The sequence below is a fragment of the Macaca thibetana genome, chromosome 8 (assembly GCF_024542745.1).
Source record: "Macaca thibetana thibetana isolate TM-01 chromosome 8, ASM2454274v1, whole genome shotgun sequence".
NCBI classification, from domain to species: Eukaryota; Metazoa; Chordata; class Mammalia; order Primates; family Cercopithecidae; genus Macaca; species Macaca thibetana.
Window position 1 is genome coordinate 38885426 of NC_065585.1, and position 26406 is coordinate 38911831.

The 26406-nt window shown below is 38.1% G+C and overlaps 1 long non-coding RNA gene across 2 annotated transcripts in view; it reads right to left on the bottom strand.

Annotated features, from left to right (window-relative positions):
• Positions 1-26406, bottom strand: part of LOC126961658 (uncharacterized) — a 28527-nt gene continuing 2121 nt past the window's right edge. The window contains exons 2-3 of one of the 2 annotated variants that reach the window (XR_007728381.1): positions 19948-26406; positions 1-9934 (exon numbers count right to left, since the gene is read on the bottom strand). This is a non-coding gene — a long non-coding RNA (uncharacterized LOC126961658). The other variant, XR_007728380.1, reaches the window with a different exon arrangement.

Below are 26406 nucleotides of genomic sequence, written 5' to 3' on the forward strand. Positions count from 1 at the left end.
TTTTGTTTTTCAGGGTCACTGGAGTGGAAAGAAAAGAAAGTGTTTCAATCTGGACAGATCAGTAAAGGTTTTACCCTTCTGCCATTAAACACAATTGCTTTTGTTCTGGGGTGTTTTTGTTTGTTGGTTTTTTTTGTTTGTTTGTTTTGTTTCTTCCTCCAGAAAGTTTTTCTAACAATAAAAAAGTATTATTTGATACTATAGCTCAAATCAGCTATGTGCATCTTCCATCTGTCAATATTGATGGCTCTGGGTATCCACCTTTGCATATTTTCTATTCTGTTGCATTCTATTCCATTCCACTCACTTTCATAAAATACTGCAGAAAACACTGGCATTATAGAGACAGAGACTTTATTATCATGATTGATTCTGATAGGATCTGGCTGGGTCCCCAACCAAATCTCATCTTGAGTTGTATCTCCCATAATCCCCACATGTCGTGGGAGGTAACTGAATCATGGGGGCGGGTGTTTCCTGTGCTGTTACCTTGATAGATTAGGTGAATAAGTCTCAGAAGATCTGATGGTTTTATAAAGGGCAGTTCCCCAGCACACACTGTCTTGCCTGCCTCCATGTAAGATCTGCCTTTTCTCGTCCTTTGCCTTCTGCCATGATTGTGAGGCCTCTCTAGCAATGTGGATCTGTGAGTCCATTAAACCTCTTTTTCTTTATAAATTACCCAGTCTTGGGTATGTCTTTGTTAGCAGCATAAGAACAGACTAATACAGATTCCTATTGTAAGGATGTATTTTTCCCCCATCCCTACTTGTTATGCATAAATAAGCAGAAGCATATCTGATAGAGAAGGCAAACATATCATACTTATTATAAGAAAAATTGTTGTTGACTACCAACCAAATTTTATTGCAATATTCCTTTGCAAGGTTTACATTTGGTGTGTTGCCAGATCATTGCCTCCCACAGTGATAACCTTTATGTATCTGCCAGGGCAATAGCTTGCTGGCAAAGATCTCTTCTCCATGTTAAACATCTGCTCCATATTCATTAAGTCCCCTCACCACTTTTTGTTTATTTCCTTTATCTTATAGATTTCTCCCTACTCCTTTCCCAAGGTGTTCTTAGGCAAAGAGTTGTGCATGTTTGAAAATACATTCTAAATCCATATTTACACTAAATAAGATTGGTAGAAATAAGAACGTATTTGGAAACAGCTAGGATAGTGCTCCCCAAATAGCAGGCACAGTCAAACCTGGCATGATGACATTTTAGTCAACTATGTATGGCATATAGGACAGTGGTCCCATAAGGTTATAATACTGTGTTTTTACCGTACCTTTTCTATGTTTAACAATATTTAGATACACAAATACCATCGTGTTACAACTGCCTATAGTATTCAGTACAGTAATGTACTGTACAGATTTGTAGTCTAGGAACAATAGTCTATACCATATAGCCAAGATGTATTATGGGCTATACTATCTAGGTTTGCGTAAGCACACTCTATGATGTTCACATAACAATGAAGTCACCTAAAGATGCATTTCTCAGAATGCTTCCGTATTATTAAGGGACACAATATTGTATTTAATAAGTGGTAGGATCCTCCTCCTCAGGAAAATTATCTAATCCAAGAAAAAATAATATATCTGATATAAGACAAAATAAAATTATATAATCAGAGACAAAGTAAAATAAAATAAAATAAAATCTGAGTCCATTCATCTAATGTCTTCCCAATCATGAGGTTCAGGTCATTTTATAAAGGAATGAGTAATCAGCCACATGGATTGCTATATGCAGATTACTGTGTTCATAATACAGTGGAATCAACCTCATGAGGTTTTTTATGAGGATTAAGTAAAATAATGCACATGAAACACATGCAGTTTCAGGCCTAAGTGCTTCTAAATGGCAGTGATAATGTTGAGTAGCGTCACCATCACAGCTCTAGGGTGTGCTTGGACTCCTCCTAGAGGTGAAGAGTAACTTTTTCAAGGAAAACCAATGTTCATACAGCCTCTGTTACCAATTCAGGTCAAAACAAATACATGAAAATTATAAGCCACAAATAAGAAACACTCATATGAGCATGGGCAAAGACTTAGGTGTCATAGCCTGAGACTACTCTTGTCCCAGTGTTATCTTTCCTCTCTTAAACCTGCATCAGCCTTCGATACAAGCTCAAGAACCATACAAACATTCCCTGTTTGTCCAAGGACAGCATGACAGCCAGAGATGATATTTAGTCCCTAATATGTACACTGGCCTTACTGCTATTCATCAACACAAACAGGTGATCACTAGAGTTCAGTCAATCATAGGAAGCTTATGGGAAAACCAGAACTCAATATGGCACTGGTTTTATAGTTGGTGCTAAGAAATGAGGAAAGTGATAGGCAAGAACTTAACTTCTCTTTAACTAGGTTACTCATCTTAAAATGTAATAATAATGCTATCTTCCTTCCACAGTTATAAGGAACAAATGAGAAAACATCTGCCAATCACTTAGAACGGGAACTCAGCTATTTTTAGCCCTCAATAAATATTACTGATATAATTATTAGTATTATCATCATTATTATCACTACCTAAAAGAGCTTGGGGCGATCACTAATTCTTTTTACTCCTGCTTTTAGGGACAGGGTAAGAAAGAGATCTTTGGAGAACTCACCTGTAGCTAAGTGAAAGTTGATAGAAACATTGATTGCTTCAGGGCAAAACAAGGAAATGAGAAGGGATTGGAGTACAATGCAAGTTGATTATAAGCCCATGAGACTCTCGAAGAACTGCAGGCTGGGACAACCAGCAGGAGACTTCAAACAACACTGGCTTTGAAAAGTGCTGTCACAGTTGGGATCTTTCCTAATGAGTGGTACACCTACAGGAACTATTCCAAGAATTGAAGAAAGCAGTCACTTCTGGGAACAATCAGTGAGAAGAACAGACATGACGCTGTCAGGCTAGAAGACTTCCAGGCTCTGAGATCTCCACCAAGGAAGCGTGACTCACTCTTCAGGACAGAGGTTCAGTTTGCATTATCCTTGAGTATGTGGAGGTATGTGCAACAAAGAAATGGCAGTTATTTCATCTCACTCTTCCCTAAGGACAAGATGCATGTCTAATTCATCTTTCTATTCCCCTACAGTGCCTAGCACTTTAATGGCACCTGGTACTTTTTCACATGGTAGATGCTCAAAAAATCTTTTGAATGTAAAACACCTTAGCTTCACAAACTGTGATTTGTTAACAAACCTAGATGCACCGGATGGTAACTGGTCAGCTTGTAAACTATAATCAACTCTAGATTCTCAGAGGTTTTGCCAAATACCACTTCTGAACTCCAGCTGATACTAAAGAAGCAAATAAGAAAAAAAAAAAATTACTAGATCCCAGCATCTCAAATCTTATGGTAACATTATATAATGAATTATGCATATAATGAGTCATGCATAACATGTTGTATAACAAGTGGCAATGAGGTTATTATATGTACACATTATAATATGTATACATCACATATAAACAATAGACATATATACAGTGTATATGTATGTGTATATATAGACACAATATATACAGTAATGTCCTTTATTTTTGAAGCACTATCACTCATGCCAGTTGCTCTCTTTTAATAGAGATGGTTAAGTCCAATGTGTGATCCTCATTTAAATCCTAAAACCTCTTATCCTTATATTTGAGGTTGCAACTGATATCATTTACCTTGGATTGTCATTAACCTAATGAAGGCTTTGCCTGGTAGTTACCTCAAAGCTAAGTGCTAACCATTATGCCCACCAGTGTACACAATTATCCTTTTGTTCCTTGAAATTAAGATCACACCACTTGGTTTATAAGGATTTAATTAAATATCTACAATATTCTATACATCCTACTGGGTACTGAAGTTATAAGACACAGTCTTCCTTCTACTCCAGTTTAGGGGGAGGCAGGTAAAAGTAATTCAACTACTCTTGATTTATAATAATGCTATGATAATGGTAAAATACACAATGTGTTGTGAAAACACAAAGGAAAAACATGTAGAATGGTTAAAAGATATAAAAGGCCTCCTAAAAGTGGCCCATGAGTTAAGTTTTCAAGAACAAGTAAGGGTTTGCTTGAGTTGCCCTGTAATATGGTTTGGCTATTTGTCCCTGCCCAAATCTCATGTTGAATTGTAATACCCAATGCTGGAGGTGGGGCCTGGTGGGAGGTGATCATGGAGGTACATCCTTCATGGCTTGGTGCTGTCTTTGTGATAGTGAGTTCTGATGACATTTGGTTATCTAAAAGTGTGTGGCACCTTTCTCTCTCTCTCTCTCTCTCTCTCTCTCTCTCTCCCTGCATCTGCCACGTGATGTGCTTACTCCCCCTTCATCTTCTGCCATGATTGTAAGCTTCCTGAGTCCTCCCCAGAAGCTGAGAAGAGGCCAGCACCATGCTTCCTGTAAAGCCTGCAGAACCCTGAGACAGCTAACCTTCTTCCGTTATAAATTACCCAGTCTCAAGTATTTCTTTTTTTTTTTTTTTTTTTTTTTTTTTTTTGAGACAGAGTCTTGCCCTGTCACCCAAGTTGGAGTGCAATGGTGCATCTTGGCTCATCACAACATCTGCCTCCCAAGTTCAAGCAATTCTCCTGCCTCAGCCTCCCAAGTAGCTGGGATTTATAGGCACATGCCACCAAGCCCGGCTAATTTTTTATATCTTTAATAGAGACGGGGTTTCACCATGTTAGCCAAGCTGGTTTCGAACTCCTGACCTTGTGATCTGCCCACCTCGTCAGCCTCCCAAAGTGCTGGGACTACAGGCGTGAGCCATCGTGCCTGGCCTCTCTTTATAGCAATGCAAGAATGGCCTAATACACCCTGTGACCCTACTTCGTAAACACAAAGTAATTCACTTTTTTAAAAAAATGTTTTCCTCAGCTTATTCTATGTGCCTACTTACCAAAAAAAAAAAAAAAAAAAAAAAAAAATCAAACTGACCATATGAAAATCTAGAAATCATAATGCTATGGTCTGAATGTGTCCCCCAAAATTCATTTGTTGGAAGCTTCGCTTCATCCTCAATACAAAAGTGTTGGGAGGCAGGGTGTTTGGGGAAGTGTTTAGGTCATGAAAGCTCCACCCTCACGAATGGATAAGTGCCTCTATGAAAGGGCTTCGAGGAATGGGTTCTGTCTTTTGCCCTTTTGCCATGTAAGGACATAGAGTTTGTCCCTCTCTTGTCCTTCTGTCTTCTGCCATGTGAGGACACAGTAAAAAGGCCCTCACCAGATGCTGAAGCCTTGATCTTGGACTTTTCAGCCTCCAAGAACCATGAGAGAGAATAAATTTCTGTTCTTCATAAATTATCCAGTCTCAGATATTCTGTTATAGCAGCACAAAATAACCCAAGACACGTAAGTTTAAGAAGGCATTGCTCCACAAAGTATGTTATAACTTATCTGTGTGTAGTTCCAAGTAACGTTGGCAACCACAACACCCCGTACAATGAAAAAATCAGCAATTTTTCAAGAATGTGACTGGATAAACCACTTGGTAATAATGGCTTTCACTGATGACTTCATCTAATTCAATGTTGCAATGTAAGATCTGAGTATGAGGCTGTCTGGAAGTGCCTTCCAGTCTATGACATGATAAGGGACTGTGCTAGAATGTAAATCAATGTACTTCCTTCCTTGAAAGAATCTTGCAATGGAAAAAAAAAGTGATTTACATTTTGGCCCAAGCTTCTCATGTTGTTACAGACCAGATAGCAAAATTTCAGATAAGTATTTTCTGTAGAATTGATCTAAAAGTAGATCGCCCAGTTCTCTTTCCCTCACATCCAATATTGAATCCATCAGTAAATCTTCTGTGTACTACCATTTTTTGCACATTACCTTTGAAATATATCCCAGATCCAGCTACCTTTATCACATCTACTGCTACAATCATAGTCCAGGCAGTCCTTATTTCTCACGTCACAGCAACAGCCCATTAAATGGTTTCTCTGCCTCTGCTCTTACCCTGCTCTAGTCCTGCCCCATTGGCAACCAGGTCGAAGCTTCCTGAAAGCATCCATTTGATCAGGTCACTCCTGGGCTTAACATTCTTCAGTGACATAAACATTTGCTTAGGACTACTTCCTTGATTCTCGCTACCTCACAGGCTGCTCCTTCTCAGTTCCCTTGCCTGGTGCCCCCCTGTCTTCTTATCCTCTAAATATTGGTCAACTCTCAGGTCAATCCTCATGTTCCTTCTCTTTTCTGTTACCGCTTACCAACCCTCATGCTTGTCATGCTTTATCACATTGTCAGAGTGTTTTCTTCAGAGCTCTTATTTATGTTATTTATGTAGTCCCTCTTTATCTGCAGAGGAATACATTCCAAGACCTGCCAGTAGATACCTGAAACCCAGGATATTACCAAACCCAATTGCCATCAATCAGAACATGTTTCTGTTCATGGTTTCCACCCACAAATTTAATGATTTTTCCATCTTAACTAGTCACTCATCACGCACTCTGGCTGTCACTTTTGCAGTCTGAGGTGCAACTGCAAAACTAACATAAATTTTGTTTTCCTTCTCCACAATTTCTTGGCTAGATCTAGTCTTACTGTAGATTTTTGCAACCTCAGCATGTGATTAGTTTCCCTTTCCTCATTAAGTTGAGAACTTTCACCTTTTCACTTAAAGGAAGCACTTTCCAGTTTCTCTTTGGCATATCCAAATTCCAGCATCACTACTCTTGTGCTTTGGGGCCATTATGAATAGTAAAATAAGGATGACTTGAATACAAGCACTACAGTACTGCAACAATAGCTACGATAACTGAGGCTATGGGTGGGCAGGATCTATAGCATGGATACACTGAACAAAAGGATGATTCATATCCCAGTTGGGCCACAGCAAGATGGCAGATTTCATCATGTGTTGATATGGTTTGGCTGCGTCCCCATCCAAATCTCATCATGAATTGTAGCTCCCATAATACCCATGTGTTGTGGGAGAGACCCATTGGGGGCAGTAAATGAATCATGGAGGCGGGTTTTTCCCTTGCTGTTCTCATGGTAGTGAATAAGTCTCACAAGATCTGATGGTTTTATAAAGGGCAGGTCCCCTGCACATGCTCTCTTGCCTGCCACCACATAAAACGTGCTTTTGCTTCTCCTTTTGCCTTCTGCCATGATTGTGAGGCCTCCCCAGTCATGTGAAACTGTGTTTATTAAACCTCCTTTTCTTTATAAATTACCCAGTCTCTGGTATTTCTTCACAGCAGTGTGAAAATGGACTAATACATGTATGCTACTCAGAATGACAAGCAATTTAAAACTTATGAAATTTATTTCTAGAATTTTCCATTTTTCAGACTGTGATTGACCACTGGTAACAGAAACCTTGAAAAGGAAAACTACAGTTAAGTGGGAGACTGCTGTGTGTGCTTGTTTTTTTGTTCTGTTTGTTTATATTTACTTCCAAGAATGATGCAATTTAATGCTAATACAAATCTTGCATTTATAATGGTTTCCACTGAGACTTTTTGTTCTACTTTTATTTTAGATACTGGAGTATAAATGCAAGTTTACTACATGGGTGTGTTGCACCCATGTAGTGAGCACAATACCCAATAGGTAGTTTTTTGAGTCACATCTTCCTTTCTCCTTCCCCCGCCAGTAGTCTACAGTGTCTCCTGTTCCCAGGTTTAGGGTCATGTATTCTCAATGTTTAGCTCCAATTTATAAGTGAAAACATGCAGTATTTGGTCTTCTGCATTTATTCACTTAGGATTATGGCTTCCATCTCCATCCATGTTACTGTAAACTACATGATTCCATTATTTTCTTATGGCTGCATAGTATTCCTTGATGTATATATACCATAATTTCTATATACAATCCACCATTAATGGGTACCTAAGTTGATTCCATGTCTTTGCTACTGTGAATAGCCCAGCAATGAATATACGAGTGCATGTGTCTTTTTGGTAGAATGACCTATTTTCCTTTGGACATATACCAAGCAATGGTATTAGTGAGTCAAATGGTACCTCTGTTTTAAGTTATTTCAGAAATCTCCAAACTGCTTCCCACTATGACTGAACTAATTTACATTCCCACCAACAATGTATAAGCGTTCCCTTTTCACTGCAGCCTCACCAGCGTCGTCTGTTTTTTGACTTTAATAACAGCCATTCTGACTGGTGGGGAGGTGGTATCTTATTGTGGTTTTGATTATTTATTTCTATGCTGATTAGTGATCATGAGTATTTTTTCATATGTGTGTTGGCCATTTGTATGTCTTCCTTTGAGAAGTGTCTGTGAATGTCCCTTGCCCATTTTTTAATGGGTTTATTTATTTGTTTTTTGGCTATTGATTTAAGTTCCTTATAGACTTTGGACATTAGACCTTTGTTGGATGCTTAGTTTGTGAATATTTTCTCCCACTCTATAGGTTGCCTGTTTACTTTATTGACAGTTTATTTTGCTATGCAGAAAGCTCTTTAAAATGGTCCTACTTGTCAATTTTTGGTTTTGTTGCAATTGCTTTTTGGGACTTAGCCAAACATTTTTTGCCAAAGCTAATGCCAAGAAGGGCATCTCCTAGGTTTTCTTCTAGGATTTTTGTAGTTTGAGATCTTACATTTAAATTTTTAATCCATCTTGAGTTAATTATTGTATTTGGTGAAAATAAGGGTCCAGTTTCATTATTCTGCATATGGCTAGCCAGTTATGTCTGCACCATTTATTGAATAGGGAGTCCCTTCCCTATTGCTTGTTTTTACCAACCTTGTTGAAAATCAGATTGTGTGGCTTTATTTCTGAGATTTTTACTCTGTTCCATTCGTCTATGTGTGTATTACTCCATTCTCACATTGCTATGAAAAAATACCTGAGACTGGGTAATTTAAAAAGGAAAGAGGTTTAATTGACTCACACTTCTGCAGGGCTGGGGAGGCCTCAGAAAACTTACAATCATGGTGGAAGGGGAAGTAAACATGTCCTTCTTCACATGGCTGTAGCAAGGAGAAGTGCCAAGCAAAGGGGAAAGTCCCTTATAAAACCATCAGATCTGGTGGAACTAACTCACTCACTATCATGAGAACAGCATGGGGGTAACAGCCCCCATGATTCAATTACTTCCCACTGGGTCACTCCCATGACACATGGGGATTATGAGAACTACAATCAAGATGAGATTTGGGTGGGGGGGACATAGACAAACCATATAAATATGTCTGTCTCTGTACCAGTAACCATGTTGTTTTGGTTACTATAGCTTTGTAGGATAGTTTGAAATTGGGTAGTGTGATCTAATTCTGGGAAGAATGACATTGATGCTTTGATAGGAATAGCATTGAATCTATAAATTGCTTTAGACTGTATGGCCATTTTAACAATATTGATTCTTCCAATCCATGAGCATTGAATATTTTTCTATTTATTTGTATCATCTCTGATTTCTTCCAGCAGTGTTTTATAGTTCTCCTTGTAGAAGTCTTCCACCTCCTTGTTTAGCTGTATTCCTAAGTATTTCCTTTCTTTGTGGCTATTGTAAATGGGATTGTGATCTTTTTTTGACTCTTAGCCTGGACATTATTAGTGTATACAAATGCTACCGATTTTTGTACATTGATTTTGTATGCCAAAAACTTATTAAAATAGCTTATCAGTTTGAGCAGTCTTTTGGAAGAGTCTTTGGAGTTTTCTAGGTATAGAAGCAAAGAGAGATGGCTTGATAACTTACTTTCCTATTTGGGTGCTTTGTATTTCTTCCTCTTGCCTGATTGGTCTGGTTGACTTCCAGTACTAGGTTGAATAGGAGTGGTTAGAGTGGGCATCCTTGTCTTATTTCAGTTCTTGAGGGGAATTCTTCCAGCTTTTGCCCATTCAGTATGATGCTGGCTGTGAGTTTGTCATAGATGGCTCCTATTATTTTGAGGTATGTCTCTTGGATGATTGTCACTATAAACTGGAAAGCAAAGTCTGTGAAAGGAAGGATTTCTCTGGTGTTATTCACCACTTTTTCCCCAATGTTTAGCAAAGAGTGCACAATCAATAAACTTGCTGAATGAAAGAATGAATGAATGAACGAACTGTGAATCCCTGAAATTCAGAATGAAAATGACTTACAGTTTATTATGCAAGTATTTTAAGAATATACTATATATATGTACACATATACATATTTATATACACATATATATACACATACGTTCTCTCTCTCTCTCTATATATATATATATGCTTTTAGGTTGTCAAGGGAGGTGTTCTTAAATCAACTCTGATCAATTCTGGTCAGAACCACATTCAAGACAGGCTATAGAAATTATTTGGACATTCCTTCTACTTTTGTTGCCCAGATGTTGCTCCTCTGTGGTCCATGCTATTCTGCATTGGAACAGTCCCTTCCTTGCATCAGAGTCTGTACTGTAAATAACAGAATGCTCAGGCTGTCAGCAATGTTCCAAGTGCAGTGCTCATGAATTCAGAGTAACACTTGGACTTCTGCAAGCCCAGCTCTCTCTTTTCTTAATTTCACAGAATTTAAGGAGGCTCCCACATTTTCCAATACACTTCACCTGCCAGAACTAAATTCTCATAGCCCAGGGACCCCATCTGTTTTCATGGCCAGCTGTCTTCAGGCTGCAGCTGTAGGTCCCATCCAGCAGCCTCTGCATTCTGCATGAGTGTGGCCATGGCAAGAGGATATGCTTCACACCTCACTCCTTTTGGTAGAAGAACTTACAGACAGATCCAAATACACAGGAAACTCCACTGCACAGAAGTTTGGATTCCAGCCACTTCCCATGTGAGACTATGAAATGTTCCATCTGGCTGGAACAGCTCAGAGGAGCTCTGCTCTGTTAGCTATATAGGTTTGTAGAAACAGGAACTAATAACAAATCAAGTATTGGAAGCAAACACCAAATTTAAATGTGAATGCTAATTTTGCTTACCAGAAAAATTTCTTATAGATACAAATGTCAGAACTTTTTTTTTGTCACCAAGGCAATAGTTTATTAAGCCATTGGTTCACTAAATACAGCAGAGTTTCATTATGCTCATGCTACTTTCTTTTGTACAGAATTTTTTTTTTTGAAATGGGATGTTATTCCCATTAAATTACCTGGGAAGGAGAAACCTATTTTTCCTATTGCAGTATCATAAGGGATAATGAACACCTTACTTCGTACATTCTATGATGCCATGTGGGAAATTGGTGTTTATTGCACTTTTCCCTCTAATTAGAAGTAAGCCAACCAAGGTATTTCATAACATACTTGGAGGCCAGTCAGACTGCACCTTGGAAGACAATGTTTTCTGGTCACTGAAAAAATACGCAGATTATCTCTTCTTATAGCTTAGTAACCATGTTCTATTTTTAGTTAAAAAGCTTATCTTATAACCCTTCTTAGCAGAAATTATTATCCACAGGACAAGTAGCAATGTAAGATAAAGTGAATCTTAATAATACCTCCAATACCCCTGACCTCCTTTTAGCCATGAACAATCCTAATTTATACATGTTTCACATGTCTTTTCATAAAGAAATCAGGAAAAATAAGCCTCTAGCATAAACTTATACCAGAAATGTCATTTTAGTTCCTCTGTTTTTCTGCTTTCCACTTTAAGTCTACAGGACTTTTGAAATACTCATTTTTATTACTGTATTGGGTATCTTTTCTTTCCTGTTGTTAGAAGGAAATGTCTGTAAGAAACTGATACCTACGATACCAAATGGAATGAAGCTGCGGCAGAATTTTGCATCCAAAATGACTGACTCATATTTTCTAGCTATTTAACGTCCAAATGAGAACATAAATGGCTTTTATTGCTGAGTTACTAGAAATAGAGAATCGACAAGATAATTTGTCTTTTATTATTTTTACTGCTTGTTCCCTCTAATCTTGTTATTCATGTTACAGACCATTACTGGAGTTGTAATACCTTATTCATTGAACAATAGACCTTAGAATACCTCATGCTAAAAGGAAATGCATGAGAAATAAATGTATCCATGGATTTCAAATGGCAAAGCTGTAACTAGGATTCATCCAGCTCATTTATGTTTGTTTCTGTAATACATAGCAACACAAAGTCTCTTATTTCTGTATATGAGAAAAACTGGGATTCTATAACCTCGGAATGTAAAAAGCTTTTGTTAAAACATCCAGTGCTACTTAAAGAAAATGGAAACAGGACAGAAAAGTTACCACCTTCTTTGGTCTCTCTTACAAACTCTTTTTGTCTCAGGGCAACAGAAATTTTTACATCTATACCAGATGATATCTTCAGACTCTCCCTTCTTGCTTCCACCTCAGTCAGCGTAGGGACAGTTTAAGTAGCATTTATGTTTTAATTCTTTTCATTTAAAAAAACCTAACTTAAATTAGCTTAAATAGAAGTGAAAAATGGGTTAATGCAGCTGAAATATTCAGGAATCATATTGGCTGCAGGTGTAGTGGGATTAATGGGCTAGATGTAGTTTTTCACTTTTTGTTTTGTTTTGACTAATTTCACTTTCAGGCAGGCTTCCTCCACTGGATAACAAAGATGGGCATCAGCTGCACTAGGCAAGAATCCTAAGAGCATTGTAACTACCTCCATAAGAAAAACAGCATGTTTTTAGCATTCTGTCAAAATCCTAGGGAATATGGTCATCATTTTACCAGCTTAGATCATGAATCCATCCTTGAGCAACTCACTGTGACTAGAAGTGAAAGTTATTTGGCTGGATAGTTCACATGCTTGCCCCTAGGGGAACAGGAGCAAAAGTGTCAATTAGCCCCACATCTACCACAGGACTGAAAAAGTCGGTTACCGGGTGAGGGCAGTCCACAAAGGAACGTTGCATAGATTAAAGACACACATTCCCAGAAGGAGGGATAGTCCACAAAGGAAAGCTGCATAAAGATGCACGTTCACAGAAGTACAGTCTCAAAAACAGAACCTGCTAGAGAACAAGGTCCTCTAATAGTAGTCAGACTCTGAGGCTCTTGTGGACATCATGTATAAAGTTGTCACACACACGGAAAAATAATTCTCTGCAACTGCTCTAGTCATCTCTGAATATCCTTGTCTAAGGGGCCTTTGAAAGTGCCTCACGATGCAGAATCAATATGCAACTTCTTACGTCTTCTGCTTACTAGATAATAAGTACCTGGGGACTAATAATGAGCCTCCCAAGTGCAGGTGGAGGCCAGCTGTTTCAGCACAAGCTGTCTTTGCTTCACGTGAAACGTTTCAGAAATTGTACATATGCAGACACACAGACCCAGGGTGGCAGCATTAAACGGAAGGACACTTGTTACTGTCCAATGCTCCAAAATATCCACAAACAAACTCTGAGTTTCCATGAGAATAATATAATGAGCTGGCAAGTAATTAACTCCCACTGGTAGTTAATGGTGCCCAATTAGTCTGCAGACAAAATTTTCCCATTTAAAAAAATATACACATGAAATGAAAACTGCATTTTATATTCTTACTCAAATGATCTAAAGATTGCAAGGACTTTTAATTCAGAGGAGTAGCTGACAGGGGCATGTACATGATTGTTTAGTATGACTTTGGCTCATGTTTGCTAATCAAATGGGAGACTCAAAATTTTCTAGAACATCACACACCGGGCCTGTAGTGGGGTGGGGGGAGGCACGAGGGATAGCATTAGGAGAAATACCTAATGTAAATGATGAGTTAATGGGTGCAGCACACCAACATGGCACATGTATACATATGTAACAAACCTGCACGTTGTGCACATGTACCCTAGAACTTAAAGTATAATTTAAAAAACAAAAATACATATCTATATAAAACTTCAAATGTACTAGAGATTACCATCCCTATAAGGGACTGTTTTGCTAGTCAATTCAATTCAATTACAGTAACAATACCTCCAGCCCTTTATAATAAAGTTCAAATAAACAAGTAAGCTATGGCAATAGCAAGCAAACAGTTGAATAATTTTAACAGCCTTTAAAAAAAAAAAAAAAGATTGAAGTTAATGTTAATAGCTTTTTATAATGGAAACTTTACAAACAATTCTTCAAAGGCAAATGACAAAGGCAAGTGGTTTAGAATTCCCTCCCTTCAGAACCCCAGAGAACCTAAGTAATTTAATGCTAGCACTGAAACTGAAAGCTTGCGGTCCAGAGGTGAAGGCACATTTGTAATGTTGTATGTGTATTACGGTATATGGATCATGTCCATTATGTTTAAATAGAAGGCTTTTATTTTAAGTTGCTAGGCATGCTGATTTTGCCAAATACTATCTGTTCTCTTGGAAAATAGATATCATTATGTCTGTTCCAATAAAGGATGGTGGATCATGTCACCCCCTGCTTCAAAGACCAAAATCCTTAGCCTCACCAAGAGGACTCTGGATTATCTGGCACTGGCTTACCTCTCCACCTCCATCTGGTCCCACACTCACCTTGCCCCAGACACTGTGACCATCTTTTGTGTTCTCCTATGTGCCAACCTATTTCCTCTGCCTGGAACACCTCTCTACTCCTGCCCCCAGCTCCAATTGGCCTTCAACCTAGGCAGCCCCTCCATTCCCGTGCAGCGTAACCTCCTGGCTCCCTCTACTTGGCCTTCAGAGCACCTCCCAGGTAGTCTAATTGACATCCTCTCCCCAGCACACACCTTATACTATGAGCTCCATGAAAGCATGGGCCATGTTCGCTTTACCCCTTATCGTATCCTGTGTTCAGCTGAGTGCCTGGCACATACTTGGATCCCCAGCATTTGTTAGAAAAATGTTCTGTGCATTTGGGAAGACGCTGTTCAAAGAGTTAAAAAAGAAAAAAGTTCCCTGCAAACTAAAACTGCTGTTTCCCAGTAAATATATTTTGATTTGGCAGATGTCACTATGATTAGCATTCCTTGAATACATCAGGAAGGCCACAGTAAGAGCATTTTAGTAACTTCAGGAAATTCCTAAATAACTGTGAGGTTTCATTGACCTCAGTTAGGTCAATGACACAAGTGAAATTAAAGCAGATTTTACTCTAAAAGAGGCAAAACTTCCTGTCAGGGAGTCGAAAATGAAATGAGCTTTATTAAAATAGAAAGTTTAGCTGTAAAATGGGTATGTATCTAATTGTAAATATGACTCATGGGGAAGCGATTCTCCTACTCCTCAGGGGGATGCCCTTTGACTACTACCTCCACTGATATTTAAGTCACTTAAATGATATGCTTTGGCATAACAGCCCTTAGAATAAATAAAGTTTAAAAGGTAAGAGTATAGATCTTGTCAAGGGTGATATGTTCATTTAAGTCATACCCAGCCTACCAGGGAACTACATTAAAACTTACAAAAATATCGTTGATCTATGGGCCTGGAACTTTGACATCAGTCCTCTGGAATTCACAAACACATAAGATTGAATCCAATAGACTCAGAGTGGCCTCTCCCCATCTGGGGTTCCAGGGATCCAGAGTCATGCATATGGGATGGTCTAAAACCTAGGCCTCCTGATAGGAAATGTTACAATGGGTTGTACACAGCACTTAGAATTCTAAGACTGCGTTGGCTCCACATAGGAAAAGCCCTTTAGAAAGCCCACAGAGAATCTACAGATGCTCAGAAACGTGCCCACTCAGCAAATGGCGTGAAACCTGCTAGAACCAGTGTTTCCTATGGAATTGCATAGCTGACATCTGGCAGATCAAGCACAAGTGTGATCAGAACACCTTCAATAGTTCTGGCTTTCTGGACCAAGCCAGTGTTCACAATGAATAGAACTTACTACTGGGAGGAGTCAAAGAAAGATTTTGGTTCTTTATCTTTTTTGGTTCTATGAATCCCTCTGGGAGTCTGTAAAACCTATAATACATTCTAAAAGTGAGATACATAGGATTTCAAATGAAACTAAATGCAATGAAAAAGTTATCAAATTTTAAAAGAATGAAATTCTGACACAGTCTATGTGTTTCTTTATTAATACAGTTGACCCTTGAACAACACAGGTTTGAACTGTATGGGCCCATGTATAAGTGAATTTTCTTCCATCTCTGCCACCCCAAGAAAGCAAGATAAGTCCTTCTTCTTTCTCCTCCTTCTCAGCCTATTCAATGTGAAGAGGATAAGGATAAAGACCTTTATGATTATTCACTTCCACTTAATGTATAAACATATGTTCTCTTCCTTATGATTTTCTTAATAGCATTTTCTTTTCTCTAGTTTATTATAAGAATACAGTATATAATATGTATAACACACACAATCAACTATGTTATTGGTAAGACTTCTGGTCAACAGTAGGCTATTAGTAGTTAAGTTTTTGAGGGGTCAAATGTTATATGTGGATTTTCAACTGTGTGGCAGGTCAGCACCACTAACTCTCCTATTGTTTGAGTCAACTATACTTGAAATAAAAAGTTCTAACAGTAGGTCTAATAATCATATTTTCAAAGTTGTGATGAGCATAAATGATTTTTCAAAATATCTGCAAACAATTGTAATGTGATATATTCTCTGTGACTTCCACTGGTGACAAAGTGACAGGTACTGCTAATTTCTTAATGTGCTTTGTGACACACACCCATAATTAATGAAAATGCCAAATTTCAATTAGAGATCAGTAACAATAAAGATGTCATTTTCTCTGTCCAGGTTTGTGAATTAACTGAATTCTATCCATGTCAGTGAGCTACAGGTTAAAAACGCCTATTTTAGAAAGATTTTAGATTAATTTTTAAAATCATTTAAACTTGGAGACTCCATGATTAACTTGACATAAGTCTGGGGTGGGGGAAAGTTGCATATATATTGATAAATGGGTTTGAGTTTTAAAAATAGAATATAGCATATAAATCAGTAGTATTTTATGTATTATAATGAAAAAAATTCAGATAGTATATAGGATATTTTCCTTACTGAAAAATTATGGTCGCTCATTCCCGGCCTTATATTCTCCCCTTATAATCAGTCCTTCTAAGTACTCCTGCTTTCTATATAACTATCTTTTTTTTTTTTTTGAGATGGAGTCTTGCTCTGTCACCCAGGCTAGAGTATAGTGGTGCGATGTCTGCTCACTGCAACCTCCACCTCCCAGGTTCAAGCGATTCTCCTGCCTCAGCCTCCTGTGTAGCTGGGACAACAGGCGTGCGCCACTGCACCTGGCTAATTTTTGTATTTTTAGTAAAGACGGGGTTTCACCATCTTGGCCAGGCTGGTCTTGAACTCCTGACTCCTGTTCCACCCACTTCGGCCTCCCAAAGTGCTGGGATTACAGGCGTGAGCCACTACGCCCGGCATATAACTGTCTTAATCTACTTCCAAACATTTACATTTTCCGAACGTTTTCATGAAATTTTCATGGCTCCTGCCCCAGTGATTATCCTCAGTGATCACTGATACAGTGGTACGGTCTGTAAAATTCCCTCTGTTCCTTTCTATTGCCAAGTAAAATTCTATTCTGTGGAATCCATGACTATAATTTGTTTATCCATTCCTCAACTGATAGACATCTGGGTTATTTCCAATTTGGGGCAATTATGAACGCAACTGCTGTAAACTTTTGAGTTCTCTGGGTCCAACCTTAGTCTTAGGCCCTATGGACCTGGGCCTTGGGCTGGCTTTTCCTCAACTTTTCTGCCCCTCCCTCTTCATGTGGCACCAAAATATGCTCTGTATGTCTTGCAGACCTCTGTTTTGGATAAGCGCAGAACCCTGGGCTCTATAGTTTCTGCCTTTCCCCTAGTTGTATAAGGCTTTTCACATGAGAGAAATATCTGGGGTGGTACATGGGATTTTGTGCCTGTTCCTAAGGGCAGAGTCTCAGTACCTGCACACCTGTGGAACCAAACGGGGCTTTCTCTGGTCAACTTCTCTGTCCCCAAAGTTTCTGATAAGTACTAAGTAAAGGTCCCTGGGAAAGAACTCATGGATAAGCACAGATTTCCCTTGTGTCTGAGACTCCCAGTTACTCTCAACTATCCTACTGGCCCTCACTTGATTTTTAAGAATTGAAAATTGTCACTAATGTCTTCTTCTTCACTTTTTACATATTTATTTTTTTTAATTGTGGTAAAATACACATGACATTACATACACCATGTGAACCATTTTTAAGTGTACATTTCAGTGGCATCCAGTAATTCACACCGTTGTGCAACTATCACCACCATCCAGTAGTCTTGTCACCTTTCAAAGCTGAAACTCTGTACCCATTAAACAATGACTCCCTACGCCCCCATCCCCCACCCTCTTGCAACAACCATTTTACTTTTTGTCTCTATGAATCTGAGTCAGAGACACAGGGGAGAAGGTCATGAGATGATGGAGATGGAGACTGGTGGCATGATGAGTCTATAAACCAACAAATGCTGGGGACTGTCAGCAAAGCTAGAAGCTAAGGGAAAGGCAAGAAGCAGATTCTCCCCATTCAGCCTCCAAAGCCTGAATGGCCATACCAACACCTTAACTTTAGACTTCTAGCATCTAGAACTGTGAGAGAACACATTTCTGTTGTTTTAAGCTACCCAGTTTGTGGTAGTTTATGAAGCTTTAGGAAATGAAAACAGTATTTGTTTACCATATAGACATTGTTGAGATAATACACTCAAGGGTTTTGGTTTTCCTTCTCTCTTTCCAGTAATTCATGATCACTAAAGCAAGTTTCTGCATCCTGAATGGACATCAGTCTAATGTGCCTGCAGGGACATTATCATTTATTCCCCTCTTCCAGTAGTAACAGATTATAGATTATGCTTTAGGACTATTGGTTCAAAATAGCCCATTCTTCCCCCAAACTCTGTCTCCCTCTCTCTCTCTCTCTCTCTCTCTCTCTCTCTCTGTCCTTTCTAAATGAGGAGTCTTGAGGACAGTGACACAATGATGGAAAACAGCTAGAGCTGATCCATTCCCGCACTGGGATATTATCCTGTCCAAGGTCTTGCTCTTCAGAATTTCCTTCAACTCCATGAACTCCTCCATAATCATCCAATGGATTCCTTTCTGCTTAATCTGAATATAATACACTTCTATTTAAGTCAGTGAAGGAACTCCGGTAAGTTACAACATTGTGACTTTTAGTTTTGTTCTGTTTTGTTTTAAGATTTACCTCATTTGGACTTACCACTATTAGTAGGTTCCAGTGAAATTTCAGCCTTACTCCATTCTCTTCCACAAAATAATCTAAATGATTAGCTCAGAGCTTTTCTATGTATAGTTATCTATAATGTATCTATTACTGTTTTTGCAAATCTCTGTGCTTCAGTCAGAAGAGGCAGTTGATGGAACACTTTTAAAAAGTGCATAGTTCCTAACTAAGCTACTAACAACCTTTTATTTTCAGTCCCATTAGACAGCAAAAAAAATTTAAGAACTGCAATACCAAAGAAAACTTTACCTATAATGTGTAGGGACAAACATAATGTGTGCATGATACTCAAACACAAAACTCTTAATATATTATATAATCAACATCTGTGCCTTAAAAGCTATGTTAAAATGATCTCTACGTATTTCTTAAAATTACAGAATATTTTTATCATGCCAGAATGGTAATTTTTTCTTCTTAGTTGTTCATTTCATATTTCAGATAATTAAAAACTGTATCTGAAACATTCACATGACTTTATGCTTTCTCTGTTATACACCCACCAATGTGACTGCTGATTTGAAATTTAAAAACATGCCGGCAAAGAGGTAAAAATCTCACTTCAATGATACTTTAGTCATGTGAAAGAACACCTTTCAACTTCTTTGGTTTTCTTAAGAACTTAAGAACCTAAATAGATGTAACAGATAAGGAAAGTTTAGTTCATTTCTGTGGTTTTTAAGTTTTTAACTGCATTGTGCTAGAGTATCTCCCCCACCTCCCATGTTGGAAACTACATATGGAAAAACCAATTGCTACACTGACATACTTACCACAAGTAGACTACATTTTATAGTAGCCCGAAAGCTACTAACTTTAAAAATGCAGATATGTGATTTTATTTTCCCATTTTAAGACATTTTAAAATAAGGCACTTACATTTATTTATGTGACTAAAACATTTGGATGAATGAAAACAGAAGAAAATATTTTTCACTCAAAGCCATTTATCATGGCTGTTAATATTCTTCTGCTTAATAAGTGATGTATGACATCCAGTGACTGTGATCTATGCAAAGGGTGAAAAATAAATGAGAGAGAACATCCTTAGTGTGTGAATATATTAATTCAGAAAGTAAGATCACATTTTATCTTAGAAAATGAGTGCATTTAAGAGACTGTATTCAACAGCCCTATTGGATGATGTAGAATCTTTTTTTTTTTTTTTTTTTTTTTTTTTAATATACAAACATTTAACAAGTTAACCTTTCTGGAATTTTTTTTAGTTGCCCATGTTTGTAGAGACTAAGACTTGTTTGCTGCATAAATCTTAGTAGCCTTCCTGTAAAGTGTAATTTGGTATGTAGATGAAGGATCAGAGGCTAGTAAGGCAACCCAGGAACAAAGGAATACATCACTGGATGTTAGATTAACAATTTATATGATGACAGCTTCTCCTGACTTTTATCAGAAAACAGTGATTCTACTACCTAGTATCTAATGTAAGAAAAACATTAATTTGTTCCTTGAACAAACAGTTGTTTGTAGCAAAACATAAATTCTAGTGTGTACCCAGCCAGTCTAATGATGTAGGTTGAAGGAAGAGAGCTAATGTGCACTGGTGTCATTAATCTTGAAAATTCAGATCAATCACTAGAAACACATATTCAGTAATGGTACAGAAAGAATCCTCTAGACTTTAACTATGACCCAGATGAAATAAAATCATGACTCTGACATTTTTCTTTGGGGCCAAAAAGTAACAAAAATGCTGTGGTGGCTTCTTATTGTGCTAGCATACAATCAGCATACAAACAGCAATCCCTCAATTTTCTATGGGAAAACATACTTCCTCAACCAATATATTCCACCTTTCTGGCCACTATGACTGGTGGAGGGCTCTTGACCTGACCAGGGATATTTGCTAGAATTTCTAGGAAGAGCAGCTTCCTCTTTCCTCTGTAAAAAGCATGGGAAGAGACTGTCCTCTTCACTAGGTTTGAACCTGGGAACAAGAAGCTCTGAAAGCTTCTGGCAGCCATCTTAGAACCCTGAAGAGTAAGCCTCTCAAGGACATACCCAAGACTTAGGAAGAGGAGCTACCAAATTGCAAGGGAAACTGCAGTGCAACTGGTCACATGGTGTGAGCCCTGAATCAGGTCCCGCCTAGAGTCACACAGAGCCCCCGACTCCACTCACTCACACAGTCATTAATCATGTCTCTCTTTTTTTCCCTCAAGAAACTTGAGATCAGGCTTTTTGATTCCTGAGAGTAAAACAGTTGGAACTAATTCAAGCATAAATGATCACTTGCAAGGGCACAGCTGAAGTGTGGTGGAATTAGCAGAGTACAAGGACAAAGAGGGTGCCAGACATCATGCTAGCATCTTTCCTTGCTTATCTCACCGAATCATCACGGGAATTGATATGATTCTCAAAAAGTAGTAAGGTAGAAAGTAATCTGCCCAGTATTTTTGTAGTTAGTAACTGAGGAATAGAGATTTGAATAGAAACTTGTGTGATGCTAAAGGGAATGTTCTTTCAAAGTTCCCATCTGTTCTGGTTTCCAACTTTAAGTCTTTCATTATTCCAATTGATCATATGCAGATCAGTCACCATAAATTACAAATAAGAATACATACATTATTTATTTTACAATGGACAACACACAGCAGGTTTTCAGATTTTTATTGAATCTGAAATGCTTCAATAAACCATATTAGCAACACCACTGAACTGGTATAAAAACATCTATTAACTTAATAACAGACTTATCAACAAGGGCCAATCTTCAATTGTCTGATCATCAAAAAATACATCCTAGTTGAAAGACATTATGCATATGGTATTGTTTGGTTTTAGACATCTTTACCTAAAGCTCTATTTATGTTCATCCCAATTAGGAAAAAATAAAAAGGCGCTTAATCTTTTTGACAATTTAGGTCAATACATGAATTGAACATAATTGAGACCCATCAGTTACCCTTTTTTTGGCTCTAGAAGACCCAGAATCTAACAACCGAAAGGAGAATTTCTTGAGCTAAATATAGGTTCTTGAGAATTTTTAAATAAATAAAAGAAACATGAATTTAACCAAGAAAATAAGCATGCTCATAAGAAGCAGAAGGTTTGGATGGAGATTTTGAAAACTGTAAACTAAGCTGAAATGATGCAGAGTGACTACTGACCTCGCGCAAATCACTTCATAATTATCTTCATTTTAAAGATGAGGAAATAAAGTTCCATAAAGTTAAGCTCATCTAAAGTCACAAGCTACTAAGCAGGAGTGCCAGGTTTGACTGCAAAGCTCTTGATCCTCCCTAAATGTCTGTGCCTCTTTCCTTGTAAATGGGTGGTTAGTATTCTGGCTCATCAGTCAGTCTTTTCCAAACACATCAGTTGATTGTCAAACCTGGTCAAAACACTGTTGCTCAAATCCAAATTGTGAAAATCAGGCTTCATAATCCAGAAGGCTGAGTTCAGTGTTTTGGTCAGTGGGGTCCCAGACCAAGGTCAAGCAACATGCATGTAATTCTGTAAAACAGACTACAGCCTGCACCTTTTACTGTGCCCCCAATGACAAACAGCTTGTCTCTTTTACCTTCTTTAGGAGGATAGACAATTCTAAATCACAAAATTAGAAGGAACCGTATCAGCCATCTGAGCCCAGGATTCAGATTCCAAACGACATCACATAATGAATATTCCAGAGACAGAAGAGACACACTATTTATAAAGAAGGCTGAAAGCCTGGGAAAATGTTCCAGGCTATTTGTTTCTTAAGATGAATAAGCATTTGTAAACAAAAGTAAAACCTTCCACAAACAAGGTTGCCTTTTTCCTGCATTGCTATTACTTATCTTCAACAATTATAAGATAAAATGAAATTGCAAAAAAGATATTCTCTTTGCCGTGGCTACAGCATAAATTTCAAAATCTTGCTCTCTATGTGTGTGGTTGCTCCTGAATTCAGCAAGAGCAACATAAGGTGTTGGATAAAATTCTCACATGACCCTCCTTCCAGCTGGGACAATAATTGACATGCCAGAGTAAGCAGAAAGTTTGTTTTTAGGTAAAAGGAGCTGCCGTCTTATCAATATTTCCTTTTCCCCCAAATAAATATGGTTTCTCCAAATAGCACAGGTATTGCCTAGTACCCAAAATAACAAAAATGCTCAGGTCTGTAGTCTTTCTATTAATCTCCTCAAAATAGTGACATAGAATGCTCGGTCTTTGAAAGTGTGTGGTTAGAACCTTTGCTGAAAACACCATTAAAACAGAACTGATTTGAAATTCTGCTTCCTCTAACTACCAGTGCCAGCCAGCCCATTGTCTTCTACCACTGTGGCTATCAGAAGTGCAAAAGGGCACACATCCATTCAACAAGTATCTGCAGGGAAGGAAACCACCTCTCCTTGCTCAGATGTCAAAATCAATAACCATTTGCTAAGGAAAGGAAAAGAGAGACAAGAACTGATCCCTTTCACCTCAAATTTCTCATTCCCTCCTTGTCTAGGCTGTACAGAAATCCATGGAACTGTTTTCCCCTTAATGATTTCTTCTGCCTTCTGCATCTCACCAACTGTGTTCTGAAGTCTTTTCAAGAATCAGAAAATATCTCTATAATTGCTCCAAATTCAATGAAAATGAATACCCATCTTAAGTTTCTTTGTACAGATACACTTTGAGAGATTTATCTGGGTATTGCAAGTGTAAGAGTCCCAGTGTCTAAAACAGAACCTGCTACTGTTGAGTTTACAAATGCTTATGGAATTTACAAATCTGATTATCATTGGTTCAAATCATATTTATTGGGTTTTCACATAGTAAAATGACAGCTGCATTCTATCAATACCAGCATTGCTTACACTGAAGTCATGTTTTCCCCAGTTCTTTCACTATTCCCTTGGGAAAGATGAAGTCTCTCTAATAGCAAGAATATGCAATTGAACAAACCAATTCAGTAAATATACAAGCAGAGAAACTGAGGTTGCCTTTGTGAAAAACAAAGGCTATCCCCACTGCCTTTTTCCAAGACAGGCACAAATCCTCATTCCACCTAGAAGCAGAAAAGAGCTGTTTGTGTTTGTACACACAGGAGAAAGGGCGGAGCGGGGGGGGGGGTTGCTGGGTTCCCCAGAGTCTTAGCAGGAGTATCAAGTCTGCTGCAACACAGACCCCTGAGGGACAGTAATAGGTAAGGGTGAATGGAATGGTTATTAGAACAAGAAAGGAAGTAAGCAACCCAAATGATGATACCTTCAGAATGAATTCTGAAACAAACTAATAACGAAAATGGGTGGAATGGTGGGACGGAAGAGGAGGTAGAAACAATGACGAAATTTTAGTTTCACTAGGCCTCATTGTGCTAATGACAAGTCTTTTACCTAATAAGTGCTCTGAGTTCCTGTATGCAGGGGATATTAGAACAGTATCTTATTACATTTATGAGTGTAAGGTATTGTTCCTCCTTTCTAGTCAATGCATTGTGCTCCAGAATCAAAAGGCTTGATGCTTCTCAATACACTCCATGCTGTCGATTTCAAATGGAAATTAAATACAGTATGAGAAAATTATACGACATTCTTACCTTTCTATGCAGATACCTATAAACACTAAGGTTTCCTTTTGGAATTTGTTGGGGGCTTCAAATTAATATTTGCCTAACATTTTTCTCTGATTGTTCAATCCCTCACTTGATAAAGAACTTACAAGTTATAATTTTAACTAAATTCATTTTAATTAAAAAATAAGATTCTCTCTTTTAAAAAGCAATTACCAAACAAGTTCAGTGAAATTAGTACAGCAGAATATTTTTGATTTGGTTTTATCAAACAATGTTTACTTAGTTCTCATGCACACATGCATATAATTCACCTTTTAGACATTCTCAATATGTCTTAGGGTTTTTTGTTTTTTGTTTTTTAAAGGCTGAAAAACAGTTCTGCCAAAAGGAAGCCTCTTTAATTTCCTTAAAACAAGTGTTTTTGAACGTGGGACCATTTTGCAAAGAAAGTCTCTTATAAACTACTCTTGATTTTCGAGATGGACTTCCAATAGGAATATTTGAAAGTATCCTAAAAGGGGTTGCTTTTAATGTTAAGCACATCTTGTTGAAAATCAGGTTTCTCAAATTAAGCATTACTGACATTTGGGCTGGATAACTGCAGGAGGCTGTCCAGTTTATTGTAGAATGTTCGCAGCATCCCCGGCCTGGCCCACAAGACACCAGCGGTACCTCTCCCCCAAAGTTGTGACAACCAAAAATGTCTCCAGATATTGCTAGTATCCCCTAGGGGGCAAAACTGCCCCCAGTGGAGAATCACTGCTCTAAGCCTATCAATAAGACCTATCCCTAAAGTGAGAGAAAGTTATTTCTCTTTTTCCACTTTGACTGACATCTCTGTTTTTCATTTTGCCTCCTCAAGCCATTTCACCACCTTTACTTTCTTCTTCTTCCTCTTCTTTTTTTTTTTCTTTGTAATGACTTTACCTTAGTGCAACAAAGATTCCATTGCCTATTTTCTAAAGCTTACCAGGATTTAGGGAACAATCCTCCAGAAAAAAAGTGCCCAGTTAGGCTTCCACTTAAGGACTAGGAACCAGCCCAAGGGTACAATCCTTTGTGTTTCAAATGCAGGAGGTGGGGAGTAAAAGATTCTCTCATCTCACATTAAATTTAGCATTCTATAATGAAGCCTTTTCCTGCACACACTCATAAGATCTACCCGGACCTACTCTCTGCTTTTATATGACACCCTAATCAATTTGGCCGATTTTCCCTCTTCAGTGACCCCCAAACAAAACAATACAGGCAGACATATCAGACAATGTTTTATTTGAACAGCAATCTGTGCAGAACAGAATTAATGGCTGAAATGATCATTTATTTTACCTTCACATGATTTATAAAAATAACTGAAAAAAATCATAGCCATAAAAGCCAATAATGACAGAAGTCTTTTTATTCAAATTTCCCACCTTACAGATGTCCAGAATAATCAACATATTTCAAAGGGTATATTTCAAAAACATACCCTAGCAACTCAGCTAGCCACTGTCACATGGAATAAGAGGACACGCCCTGGCCATTAGAACCGTGCTGTCCTCGCTCTTGTGTCCCTCCATGGGACAGACATCACCTTTTAAGACAACCGTGCCACTGTCTCCAACAGTTTTCCCACAGAGTTCTTGTTTCTCCTCATCTGAATCTTCTCTGTGCAATTTGGTGTCCTGAACTATTTCTGATGGTTGCACACAAGATCTCAGGGACTGGATATTTTAGTTATGAGACCAGCCCTCTTAGATAGCAGAGAGTAGGTACAGTGCTTGCTCTCCCTTCTTTTCATCCTTCCAGAGTTGCCTTCATCTTCATTTCCTGCATCTGGTAAAGTCTCT